At 34.3% G+C, this 14,201-nt stretch overlaps 1 non-coding gene and 1 pseudogene across 1 annotated transcript in view; both read left to right on the plus strand.

The window, feature by feature from the left end:
• The first annotated feature begins 9,300 nt into the window (after positions 1–9,300).
• LOC101059118 (olfactory receptor 8G1-like) lies at positions 9,301–10,425 on the plus strand (annotated as a pseudogene).
• Positions 10,426–12,209: 1,784 nt separating this feature from the next.
• OR8G5 (olfactory receptor family 8 subfamily G member 5) overlaps positions 12,210–14,201 on the plus strand; it is a 47,470-nt gene continuing 45,478 nt past the window's right edge. The window contains exon 1 of the transcript XR_008538171.2: positions 12,210–12,277. This is a non-coding gene — a transcript (olfactory receptor family 8 subfamily G member 5). The remainder of the gene's footprint in view (positions 12,278–14,201) is intronic.

Raw genomic sequence — 14,201 nt, forward strand, 5'->3', positions numbered from 1 at the left:
GGTATTCCAGTTCCATAGAACTCATGTCAGGAAGACTTGAGTCTTCCTGTTATGGACTTCCTGTTACTTACGGACTCCCTATTATTTACGGAGTCTTCCTGTTATGGACTTGTTATGGCTTTTATATGGATTATTGCCCATCATATTCTAGATAATATATTCATATAATTGCAATCTAAAACAAACCAATTTATTAACCAACCATTTACTTTATTGGCTTAATGAGTTAACGAAAAACTCAGCCCTGTTTTTTTCATGTGGGTTGCACCCAAAACATATACAGTATGCAAAAAAATTGTTTTTTTAAACTAAATTTAGAATTTAAATCTTTGCCCTGCTAAATTTCAACTTATTTGTTTTAACTGTTTTGGGCCTGGATCTATTTGCCCAGTAGGTATAGTCTTTTTGGGCCCAGATTACAGTAACATGAGAGGTTTTGTTGGCCACTTGGTGTGTAACATACTTACCATGGGGGATTAGCAATCTCCAAGTGCAAGCTTAAATGAGCAAAGGAAAATTTCACAGAGAATTGAAGTCTCAACTGCTTATTTCTAGTTGTATTCACAAGTATTGTCTTTACAATTAAGGTAAGAAAAAACAGAAGAAAGAAAGAGGAAGAGATGAATCAAGAAAAGTAAGGAAAGAAGGTAGGGAGGAAGGAAAGGATAGAAGGAAGAAAATGAAGACTAGAAGAGAAAAGAAAAAAAGATAGAGATTCTCAAGCTCTTCACTTGAAGCAGGCAACTACTTTGACTTTGGTTTCTTAATCCAGTCATTCCCACAGTTAGCTATTCATCACAATTAGTTGATACTTTGTTTTCTTGCTTTAAATTATTTTGACTTTTGAACATTTAGATCTTTAAAATGATCTAATCACTAGTTCTGTTCTTGGATTAAGAAGTCTGTATTGGGAATTTCTCTAGATGAGTTGAGAAAACTTTGAAAATTGATGAATAAATAGTTTTGAGAATATTTTTACATTTCCAGAAGCAAGTGAAAGAGGAATGAAAATGAAATACAAGATAAATATTGGAAGAGAGGGTAGGTGGTGGTAATGATTTAACTAAAGTAACTCCACATATATTAGAAGGTCGAGTTAATGTTCAAAGTTGATAATTATGAAAAAAAGCAATATGAGGAAATTATGTAGAGGTATGGGGGTAGCCTTCAGAAGAACTAGAAACAAAAGCTCTTTGTTGGAGCTGTTCTATAGAGATAAAGCTGTCTTTGGGGAATAGGACTAAGAGCATAGGGAAGGTAACACAGGAATTTTGGGGGTTTGTTATAATTATGGTAAGAGTTTTACATTCATTTTTGTACATACTATTATCTCCCTAGATGATGCTGATTATCAGCCATATCTGGAAATCTTTGAGTTAATTAACCCTCTGTGTTCAAGTATGTTCTTTTACATCTGACTGTAAAGCAACCAGCCCACATAACTATAGCTTATCCACAAACATGTTATGAGAGCCTGTGCCACTTGCCTATATAATTTGAAGATGAGCTGTACCTATGCCATATCCATCTTAAGTAACTTAAACATTGGCTTTGACATAAAATTCCTTTGAGTTCAGACAAACTGAATTCAGAAAGGAAGGCATTTACTGATTCCATATATGGATGTTAAGTTGGTTCAGATAGAAGGAGTAAGGAATATAGAGCATAAAAGCTCATCCTTCACAGGCTATTTAGATGGATAGTCTATTACAAGTTTCATTTATTGAAACACTGGTCTAGTCACTTCATGATGGGGTCACCATTGTCATAAATCAGATATCTGGATATGTATATAAATCTGGTTTTGAATTCTAAATTTTGCTCTACTAATCTATCCTTACACCAATAAGACACCATCTTGTCTTATAATGTGCCAATAACATATGATAGCGTGATTTATACAGCTTTGTTTTTCAAGGTTGTTGTGGATATTTTGGGCTATATGCGTTTCCATGTGAAATTTATGGCAATCCACTAAAAATTCTACAAAATTTCAATTTGGATCACATTGAATGTATAGATGAATATGGGAAGACTTGATATCTTCATAGTATTGAGTCTTCTAATTCACGAACATGGTAAATATCTCCTATTATTAAGATTTTCTTACATTTTTTAATAACTTATAGTTTTCAATATACAGACATAATACAATTTGGTGTATTTATTTCTAGGTATTTGATTCCAAATTATTGCTATTTTAAGTGATGTGATTTTTAAAAAATCTTTTATTTGTATTTGTTGCATCTTATAAAGATATATTTTAATATAAAGACATAGAAATGTTCAAAAGAAAAGAATTGAAAGTGATATGCTATGCAAGCACTAACCAAGTAAAAATGGCTTTGATATTCTAATCATAGGCATAGAAACTTAAAGCATGATGCATTACTATATATTAGGGAAACATTCCATAATGATATATGGTTCAGTCCAAGGTTACCTAAAACAAAGATCTCAGAACCCTAAATTTCTATATAACCCAAAGCTATATAGAAATATATATATACGGCCCCAAAATTTTGTAAAAATTATGAAATATATTTAGAAATAGACAAATCAAATATTTGTGGGATACTTTAATATATATTCCTCCGTCAATAACTCTTTTTTTTTTTGAGACGGAATCTCCCCCTGTCACCCAGGCACGATCTCGGCTCACTGTAAGCTCCGCCTCCCAGGTTGACGCCATTCTCCTGCATCAGCCTCCCGAGTAGCTGGAACTACAGGTGCCCGCCACCACGCCCGGCTAATTTTTTGTATTTTTAGTAGAGACAGGGTTTCACTGTGTTAGCCAGGATGGTCTCGATCTCCTGACCTCATGATCCACCCGCCTCGGATTTCCAAAGTGCTGGGATTACAGGCGTGAGCCACCACACTCGGCCTGTCAATAACTCTTCAAACAGAAGACCAAAAATAAAATCACTATGGATGTAAAATATGAAAACCACAATAATGAATTACATGTAACTCACATATATAGACCAAACAACTCTGAAAGAGCAAAAAACATTTTTTCAAATGCATTTGAAACATTCACAAAAATTGATCATATATTGTAAGATTTATAAAACTTCAACAAATTTCAAAAAGTAAATAATGTGTTTATTGACCACAATAAAATTAAAATATTTTTGAAGCCTAATTTTCTACAACTTAATAACATATTTTAAGTATTCAAATATATAACATTTATATATTAAAATATAAAAATAATACATTTAAAATATATTTTAGATATAGGGCAAAAATAATTGAAAAGAAAAAATACTTAAACTAAATTATAGTTACAATTTAAAACATTAAAACATGTAAGATGCAGCTAAAGAGGTGCCTTTGAGGAAATCTATACCTTATATGTATATGTTCAAAAAATAAGGATGATTGGGATAATCATTTAAGCTTTATTTAAAGAATTTAGGAAAAAAGCAGGAAAGCAAACCAAAAAATCTATAAAGAAAATTAAATAATAAAATTGTTAAGAATAGTTTAAATATAAAATATACACAAAATTCATAAAATCAACGTAATGTAAAATTTTTATAAAATTTATTAATAAAACTACTAACATGAATAATCAAGAGAAAAATAAACTATAAATATCTGATTTCTGGAATAAAGAAATAGAAAATATTGCATACCCTACAAATATTTTAAAAAGTGATAAAAATAGTATGAAAACCATTTAGTAATTTTCAAAATGGGTAAATGTCTTGAAGTATCAGTTTAAAAGAGTTGAAAAGAAAGACAAAATCTGAATAATTGATAGCTATTTAAGAAATTTAATCTGTTACTTGAAATCTAAACAAAAAGAATGTCAAAGATCTACATCACTTCACTAGTGAATACTTCCAAACATTTAAGGTAATTTTTATGCCAACTATTCCAGATTTAGGAAGAGAATATCTTCTAATCTTTTACAAATTCAGTTTTTAAAAAAATTACAAGAATGGAAAATTATGTATTATCTTTTTTTGTGAATATAGAAAATAAATACTCTGGCATATAAGTAATTCTGTAAAGGTTTCATATGGTCTCAAAAAGTATATCTAGTTGTTGACTGATGTGAGATGATAAGTATATATAGGTAGGTAGATATTCACATTTATGAATCTTGCTCAGGTATTCTTTATCTTTGCTGATTTGTATTATATACATTTTAAAATAAAGATTATTAATTTCATATTTAATAGGGATTATATAAAGATATAAGTTTATCAAGATTACATCAAGAATGAAAGCACCCATTTAAAGTGTAAAAGTCACGTGTCAAACTAAATGAGTTTGTCCAATGCATATACTATACACTGGTGAAACTAACACTTCATTATTGAAACATTTTCATCATCCCAAAGGTTCCCATGCCCCTTCCCAATCTCCTATATTCTTCTGGAGTCAGCCTCTGACCTTCTAGCACCACAGATTAATTGTGCTGTTCTACAGGTTTATATGAATGGTATTGCACAATGTGTACTCATGTCTTGTTCTGTTTGCTCAACATGACTTTTTCAAGAGTAATCCACATCATTGCATGTATCTGTGATTGATTCCTTGTTATTGATGAGTAGTGTTCCATTCTATGTATATACCATAATTCATTTATCTGTTCATTGATTGAATAATCGGGTTGTTTTCAGTTGGAGATGCTAGTAATAAAGTTTCTATGTACATAAATATTGAGGAATAGAATTGTTTGGTTATATTCTATGTATAGAATTAATTTTCTCTCAGGTTGCCAAAGAGTTTTCAAAAGTGGTTGGACAATGTTATATCCCTTCTCACCAGCTAGGAATGAGAGCTCTAGTTGCTCCATGTCCTGGTCAAACATTAGTACTGTAAGTTTTTGTTTGATTGTTAGTTTGTGTTTTTCTCTTTATTTTTTCTTCTTTATATTTTAGTCATTTCATTGTATGTGTGTGTGTACTGGTAGTTATTATGGGTTTAAGTTTCAATTCCCTGATAAATAATGATTTTAGTATCATTTTATGTGATTATAAACTACTTGTATGTTTTCTATGATATATCTGTTCGGATAGTTTTCCTATTTTTAAATTTATTATATTATCATCTGGTCAACATTATTTACAAATTTTAGATATAGTACACAGTTGGACAAATGTATTGTCTGTGGCTTACTCTTAATTTTTTAATGGTGCCTTTTGAAGAGTATTTTTTAATTTGGATAAAATATAATTTATCAATATTGTATAGGTAGTTTGTTTGTATGAGGGTATTCTCTCAAGAAATCCTAGACACTCCAGTAATGAAGATCTTCTTCAGTGTTTTTTTTTTCTCACAAGTTTAATAATTTGGTATTTATGCTTAGTTTTAAGATTGATTTCAAGTTTTTTTGATTGTTTGTTTAGGTGTGAGTAGAACATTTTAGATTTTTTGATCCTCCTTTTTTAAATTCAGGTATAATATATTTGGAATTTTACTTTGACACATGAAGTGATTTTTAAAATCATGTGTTTACTGCTTGACATAATAAGGGACTGCATTTATAATTCATTATCCCTTATTTTATGACTGCCTTTCACACCCTCCTAGGTAGCGAATGAAAAAAGATGAAGGGAAGAGTTTAAACATTATGATTGTTGGTTCTGTATTTGCAAGTTTGTAATTGTCCCATAATTTCTAACTGATGATTGTTGTAAGTTACAACAATTATTACTGTTGTTATTTTCAGAGTGCTAAATATTACTAATTAGATGATGTTATTTTACTTGCCCAAGCTTATTAGCTAGTAAATCATGGGGGCAGAATATGAAAACAGGCACTTAGACTTTGAGTCTTGCTTAGTTAACACTACGTAAACATCTTTTCTCAAGCAAAGCAAAATCATCTGACCCAAGAGCCACAAACTCTCCAACGGTGGGACACTCCAGCTGGTAGCTCTGAACCGAGTACTTCTGGTGCTGTTTCATTTTAATAGCAGTTGTGAAATCTGAAGATTTCTGGAAAAATTCAAATTAGCTGATTATCATTTAAAAACTCCAAAGATGTTCCAGTAATGTGTCTCTGTGAACCTCGGTTGATCTTAGCTGCTAGTTAATAAAGGATACTGCATTGAATCTGGGGCTGCTCTTTCTGAGTGGCTGCTCAGCCAGCTTCCATCATTTTCACTGGCTTCTCTAAGTTCAAGCCTGTAAATATCACCTTAGAAAAACTGATGTTTTGCATTTCTCTGATGGCCAGTGATGGTGAGCATTTTTTCATGTGTTTTTTGGCTGCATAAATGTCTTTTTGAGAAGTGTCTGTTCTTGTCCTTCGTCCACTTTTTGATGGGGTTGTTTGTTTTTTTCTTGTAAATTTGTTTGAGTTCATTGTAGATTCTGGGTATTAGCCCTTTGTCACATGAGTAGGTGGCGAAAATTTTCTCCCATTTTGTAGGTTGCCTGTTCACTCTGATGGTAGTTTCTAGAAGCTCTTTAGTTTAATTAGATCCCATTTGTCAATTTTGGCTTTTGTTGCCATTGCTTTTGGTGTTTTAGACATGAAGTCCTTGCCCATGCCTATGTCCTGAATGGTAATGCCTAGGTTTTCTTCTAGGGTTTTTATGGTTTTAGGTCTAATGTTTAAGTCTTTAATCCATCTTGAATTAATTTTTGTATAAGGTGTAAGGAAGGGATCCAGTTTCAGCTTTCTACATATGGCTAGCCAGTTTTCCCAGCACCATTTATTAAATAGGGAATCCTTTCCCCATTGCTTGTTTTTCTCAGGTTTGTCAAAGATCAGATAGTTGTAGATATGTGGCATTATTTCCGAGGGCTCTGTTCTGTTCCATTGATCTATATCTCTGTTTTGGTACCAGTACCATGCTGTTTTGGTGACTGTAGCCTTGTAGTATAGTTTGAAGTCAGGTAGCGTGATGCTTCCAGCTTTGTTCTTTTCGCTTAGGATTGCCTTGGTGATACGGGCTCTTTTTTGGTTCCATATGAACTTTGAAGTAGTGTTTTCTAATTCTGTGAAGAAAGTCATTGGTAGCTTGATGGGGATGGCATTGAATCTATAAATTACCTTGGAAAGTATGGCCATTTTCACAATATTGATTCTTCCTACCCATGAGCATGGAATGTTCTTCCATTTGTTTGTATCCTCTTTTATTTCATTGAGCAGTGGTTTGTATTTCTCCTTGAAGAGGTCCTTCACACCCCTTGTAAGGTGGATTCCTAGGTATTTTATTCTCTTTGAAGCAATTGTGAATGGGAGTTCACTCATGATTTGGCTCTCAGTTTGTCTGTTATTGGTGTATAAGAATGCTTGTGATTTTTGTACATTGATTTTGTATCCTGAGACTTTGCTGAAGTTGCTTATCAGCTTAAGGAGATTTTGGGCTGAGACAATGGGGTTTTCTAGATGTACAATCATGTCGTCTGCAAACAGGGACAATTTGACTTCCTCTTTTCCTAATCGAATACCCTTTATTTCCTTCTCCTGCCTAATTGCCCTGGCCAGAACTTCCAACACTATGTTGAATAGGAGTGGTGAGAGAGGGCATCCCTGTCTTGTGCCAGTTTTCAAAGGGAATGCTTCCAGTTTTTGTCCATTCTGTATGATATTGGCTGTGGGTTTGTCATAGATAGCTCTTATTATTTTGAGACACGTCCCATCAATACCTAATTTATTGAGAGTTTTTAGCATGAAGGGTTGTTGAATTTTGTCAAAGGCCTTTTCTGCATCTATTGAGATAATCATGTGGTTTTTGTCTTTGGTTCTGTTTATATGCTGGATTACATTTATTGATTTGCATATATTGAACCAGCCTTGCATCCCAGGGTGAAGCCCACTTGATCATGGTGGATAAGCTTTTTGATGTGCTGCTGGATTCGGTTTGCCAGTATTTTATTGAGGATTTTTGCATCAGAGATACCATCTCACACCAGTTAGAATGGCAATCATTAAAAAGTCAGGAAACAACAGGTGCTGGAGAGGATGTGGAGAAATAGGAACACTTTTACACTGTTGGTGGGACTGTAAACTAGTTCAACCCTTGTGGAAGTCAGTGTGGCCATTCCTCAGGGATCTAGAACTAGAAATACCATTTGACCCAGCAATCCCATTACTGGGTCTATACCCAAAGGACTATAAATCATGCTGCTATAAAGACACATGCACACGTATGTTTATTGCGGCACTATTCACAATAGCAAAGACTTGGAACCAACCCAAATGTCCAACAATGATAGACTGGATTAAGGAAATGTGGCACATATACACCATGGAATACTATGCAGCCATAAAAAATGATGAGTTCATGTCCTTTGTAGGGACATGGATGAAATTGGAAATCATCATTCTCAGTAAACTATCTCAAGAACAAAAAACCAAACACCGCATATTCTCACTCATAGGTGGGAATTGAAAAATGAGAACACATGGACACAGGAAGGGGAACATCATACTCTGGGGACTGTCGTGGGGTGGGGGGAGCGGGGAGGGATAGCTTTAGGAGATATACCTAATGCTAAATGATGAGTTAATGGGTCCAGCACACCAGCATGGCACATGTATACATATGTAACTAACCTGCACATTGTGCACATGTACCCTAAAACTTAAGGTATAATAATAATAAAATAAAATAAAAGAAAAAGAAAAACTGATGTTTATAAGGATCACTGAAGTGTTCAAAATAGAAAATAGATACTTCAATGATTTAGAATGATTAAAATTATGACTAAAATATTTTTTATAAAATAATTTGATATGTTTTAGGTTAAGATGTAAAGAACATTTAAAAAACACAAATATCACTTAGGTAAATCTATCTAAAGTTAAAATTATTATATGGAAACCAAGGTGATTGATATAGTTTGGCTTTGTGTCCCCACCAAAATACCATCTAGAATTGTAATCCCCATGTGTCAAGGGAGGGACCAGGTTGGGGGGTGATTGGATTATGGGGGCAGTTTCCCCCGTGCTGTTCTCATGATACTGAGTAAGTTCTCATGAGACCTAATGGTTTTATAAGTGTTTGGCAGTTCCTCCTTCGCTCTCCCTCCCTCTTTTCCTGCTGCCTTGTGAAGACGGTACCTGCTTCTCCTTCACTTTCCACCATGATTGTAAGTTTCCTGAGGCCTCCCCATCCATACAAAATTGTGAGTTAATTAAACCTCTTTCCTTTACAAATTACCCAGTCTTGGGTATTTATTCATAGCAGTGTGAAAACAGAGTAATACAGTGATACCTAAACCAATAATTTTCTATATGGGATACCTTTAAAAACTGAGGGAGAACAAAGATGTGTCTCTAAATACTATGTCTTTTTTTGCCCCTTTACAAACTACTCAGAAAAAAATGGAAGCAGTAAATTATTCTTCAGTGACTGAGTTCATTCTGGCTGGGCTAACAGAAGAGCCTGAGCTCCAGCTGCCCCTCTTCCTTGCCTTCCTGGGAATCTATATGGTCACAGTACTGGGGAACATAGGCATGATCACATTGATTGGGCTCAGTTCTCACCTGCATACCCCCATGTACTATTTCCTCAACAGTCTGTTCTTCATTGATCTCTGCCATTCCACTGTCTTTACCCCCAAAATGCTGGTGAACTTTGTGACAGAGAAGAACATCATCTCCTACCTGTATGCATGACTCAGCTCTACTTCTTCCTCATTTTTGCTATTGCAGAGTGTCACATGTTGGCTGCAATGGCGTATGACCACTGCGTTGCCATCTGTAGCCCCTTGCTGTACATTGTCGTCATGCCCTATCAGGCCTGTTTTTCCCCCTGATTTTGGGTGTTATATTATTATTTTATTTATGTATCTTTATTTTGGATTCAGGGGTACATTATAGGGTCATTATGTGGATATATTGTGTGATGCTAAAGTTTGGTGTATGCATGTTCTAGTCATGCAGGTGTCCAAAGCAATGTTCAGATTCCATGCTATCCCTATCAAAATACATCCTTTCTCACAGGTGTTATATAATTGGCCCAGTTTTGTGCATCAGCTTATACAAATATACAGCTGCATGTTTAGGGTTCAATTCTGCAAATTTGATGTGATCAATCATTATTTCTGTGATTTTCCTCCTTTTCTTAAGCTTCTTGATCTAGTACCTATGTTAACAAGTTACTGATTCTGTGTGTTCATGCATTTAACATCTTAGTCCCTAGCCTGACCTTCCTTAGCTCTTACATCTTTATTATTGCCAGCATCTTCTATATTTGCTCCACTGAAGGAAATTCCAAAGTCTTTAGCATTTATGGCTCTCACATGGTGGTGGATGTGGTCTTTTAGGGTCTGCAATATTCATATACCAGTAGCTATCATCTGTCAGCTCCGAGGAGTAATGGAAAGTATCCTGTCCTCTGCGTGTTACACTACTGTTGTGCCAATGCTTAACACCCTGATCTACAACCTGAGGAATAAAGATGTCAGTGTTTCCCTGGAGAAAATGCTGCAGAGAACATTACTGTAAACAGAAATAAAAGATGATTTATTAAACTTAAGTGGTTGACTATTATATTGTATGAACGGATGTCTTTCATTTTAGTGCAACTGTCAATATTTTTTCTCATTTGGTGAGATTGTATTACCATTATTTCTTCTTCTCATCATCTTTTGATGCTATTTCCCATGTGGGGTTTTATGTCATATGCATTATTGAGACACAGATTAGAAGAAAAACTAAGAATAGCATGGATACATAGATCAATTAATGCTATCCCTGCCCCCTTACCTCTCTTATTATACACAGTTGATAAAAACTCAGCTCAGTCTTCAACCATAATGGAAATATCATCTTCCAACAGTGATACCAACCTCATTTATTCTTTCCATTCAAAAAATAACAGAAATCATGACAATGTGTTAGTTGTAATCTCTAGTTTTTGCACAGTGTTAGCCTGCAGCAGTCTCTTTTCTGCCCGATTCAACTAACTAAACTTGTCTTATTTCTTCCATTATTTTTTTTTTACTTCAGAAACCTATTCAAAACTTTAGAGTCAAAGTTGCAGACCCACGTGTGTGTTGTGATTGTGCACTCCAATATGCCCACTGCTTTGCCTTTTACTATTCTAATTTGTGCTGCCTGCTTATTGTCCAATGTGCCATGGGCTGTAATCTAGGATGAGATTATGAAAAAAAACTCCTTGTTGATTTTAAATGTGCAGCCACAGTAAAATCACTGATCTAGACCTACTTCATTCTCTTTAAAGACAATCAAACCTAGTGTTCTGTATGATTTTTCAGAGCTTCTAATATGTGACTTCCCATATAGTCTTTTTCAATTCCTTCATTTATTTGATGCACATTCAATATAAAATTCCATCTAATTTTATTTTGAAGAAAGTGAAAAACCATAAAAAGTAAGAAGAAGTGGGGCACTTATATGGACTTATATGGAAACTAACTTCTCCAAAACTTAAATACTTTCTTCAGTTATAAAAATTAGGAGGCAGAATTTAAATCAACAAGGAAACTCAAAAATTAAGTATTATATCAGTCCCTAAATTATTACACCATGCTTCCTGAAATACAATTATAAACAGATTTGAATTTTCAGTCAACTATATAAATTACCTATTTACACACAAATTAAAACTAAATATATCTATTTGCAAGGAAATAAAAAGTGTGTTATTTTAAAGTTTTTAACTTTATTATCAGTACAAGATAACTTGTCAAGATGTGCTTAGTCCTCTCAAGTATATTAATCACAGTGTGTGCTGTGAACTAAATTACGTTAGAAGCATATAAGAAATGCAGAATTTCAAGCTCCACTCAGACCTATTGCATCAGAATCTGCATTTTAGCAGAGATAATCCTTGTGCACAAATATTTACCACCAATTGACAATTTTAAAATTGACAGGGAATTCGTTTACAGGAAAATTAGACAACTGGGGAAAATGTCAAGTGTAATTGCTGTTTTCTCCCAAGAATTTGGTCCCTGAGAAATGGAAATCCCGGGAGAGTATTTGTCTCCATGTTTTTTGGTACCTCGCATATCTTAACCTAGGGCAAGCCTTTATAGCACAGCAATCAGAGCTGCTCAGGTGAGGATGCTTGCCACCCTGAAGCTGGAGAAACAAAAACTGCAAAGTCGTAATTAGAAATACTGACCTGTGATGCAGACCAGCTTCAAAGTGACTCTGAGACAGAGGGCTGGGCCCTGCCCTCTCAACACTAAAGATTCCAGAATGCTCTATGACTCTCAACACCAACATTAATGCCATGTCAGGAAGAGAACATTCCAAGCCAACATTCTCCATGTCAGGAAGAGGAAATTGCAAGTAAAATTGAGCATTGAAGTTTTTAGGCAGTGGAAAGGTGAGTGTTTTCATCCATCACTTGTGATTTGAGACTATTAGATCTGGAAATAATCTTTGCAAAAAATCAGGAAACTGTTATTCCTCATTATCTTTACTTATTCAATTATTTATGAAATGCTCTTTTAAACCCTCTTCAGTGGGCCAGCCACTTTGCTAGTTACTAGAGATACAGAGGAGAATAGCTCGGGTCCATCACTGGGCTTATAAAATAACTCAGTCAAAAAAAATGTGCTGTCTGGAAATCAGAGTTTTTGGAGCTTACAGTAGGAAGATCAACTTAATTACAATAAACTGGACAATAGTTACATGATGACTTCATTTTAAATGAGATTTGAAAAGTAAATATTTACCAGACATCAGAAAGACAGGTGTTGGTAAGACTATCTAATGTAAAACAAATAGCTAATGAAAAGGCTCAGTGAATGTGACAGACTCTAGGAACTGAAAGAAGCGAAGTGTTCCTGTAGCCAAGAAGGAGGATCACAGGAACTAAAAGTGAAGAGGGACAAGAGATAGCATGAATCTGTGTACTTTATCCTAAGTGTAATTAAGGCAGCCTGTTCATCAGTGTCCCTGAAAGTGAATCATCATCTGATTTCTGGTCCAGTGTATTTTATGACCAGGAATAAGTAGCTCATTCAGCTTCTAAGAACTCAAATACTAGAATATTTTCCTTTACATTTATTTTTTATTTTTTTCAGTAGTAAATTATTATTTATTTTTATTATTATTATACTTTAAGTTTTAGGGTACATGTGCACACTGTGCAGGTTAGTTACATTTATTAAAAGATGTATTCATGAATCTTTCAAATGCCACACACAAAATTAAAGCTTATCCTTGCTCCTCTTAGGATACATGAAAATGCTCACTAATTATCTCATTGCCTACAAATATTTCCCAAGCTCTTGACAGCTTTTGTCTGCCTTCCATCTTATCAATGTCTTTCTTTTAAAAATATATCCATTGGAAAACGCTGGACTCCAGATGTAATATGATAAGTGTGGAACAGTGCTTTCTAACCTCATGAGCACATAGAAGATGGTCATATTAATATGGCATAATGAAGTTACTGGATGAGAAAGCTTGTGGCTGATGGTGACCAGTGAACTGGCTCTGAATGCCACAGTCTTATCTGTGAGAACCCGAGGGCTACAGACCAATACCTCTGAACCATTATGAACCTTTCCCTACATTTCAGTTCCATGGCATATGAGTTGGAAGCTATGTTAGATCTTACGTGGATTGCTAGTCATCATAGTCTAGCCATTATTTTTTTTTATAAATGAAATCTGAATCTCCCCTTGCTTTATCCATCATCCACTATTCTGTGGACTTCATTTAGTTAATACAGAAGTACACTTTTATGTTTTCTTATGAATTGTATTCAAACCAGATATGTTGTACATAAAGAATTAATCATTTAAACTAAGCCTGGAAGTTAAATATTTTTCTCACTCAATTTTAACTTGTTTGTTTTAGCTATTTTCAGTGTCTAGAACCAACCACATTTTGCTGGTTGTCATAATATTTTAGGACTGAAGTTACAGTAACTTGGGAATATTGTTAACCAAAGGGTGTGTGTAGACCATACCATGGGGAATTGTCAATTCCCAAATCCATGTATAACTCACAAAAAGAAAGTTTCACAGTTTAATTCCATAGAACTCTTCCCAGCTGTAATCCCTACTATGATGATTACAATTAAAGTAATCAAAAAAGTAAATGACTAAAAAAGTAGAGAAGAATGCTTTTGATATTCATGATGTTCAGTGACCTTACCTTATTCTTTGATATTATATAATTTATAACCCTACTGAGCTGGCTTTGGTCAGACCTTTTATTGCTACTGTCATATATACCCAATTTTTAACATGCAGGGGTAAACATAATAGACCAGGAGCCCTATATTTTTTATTTGT

Source organism: Pan troglodytes, chromosome 9 (genome assembly GCF_028858775.2).
Source record: "Pan troglodytes isolate AG18354 chromosome 9, NHGRI_mPanTro3-v2.0_pri, whole genome shotgun sequence".
NCBI classification, from domain to species: Eukaryota; Metazoa; Chordata; class Mammalia; order Primates; family Hominidae; genus Pan; species Pan troglodytes.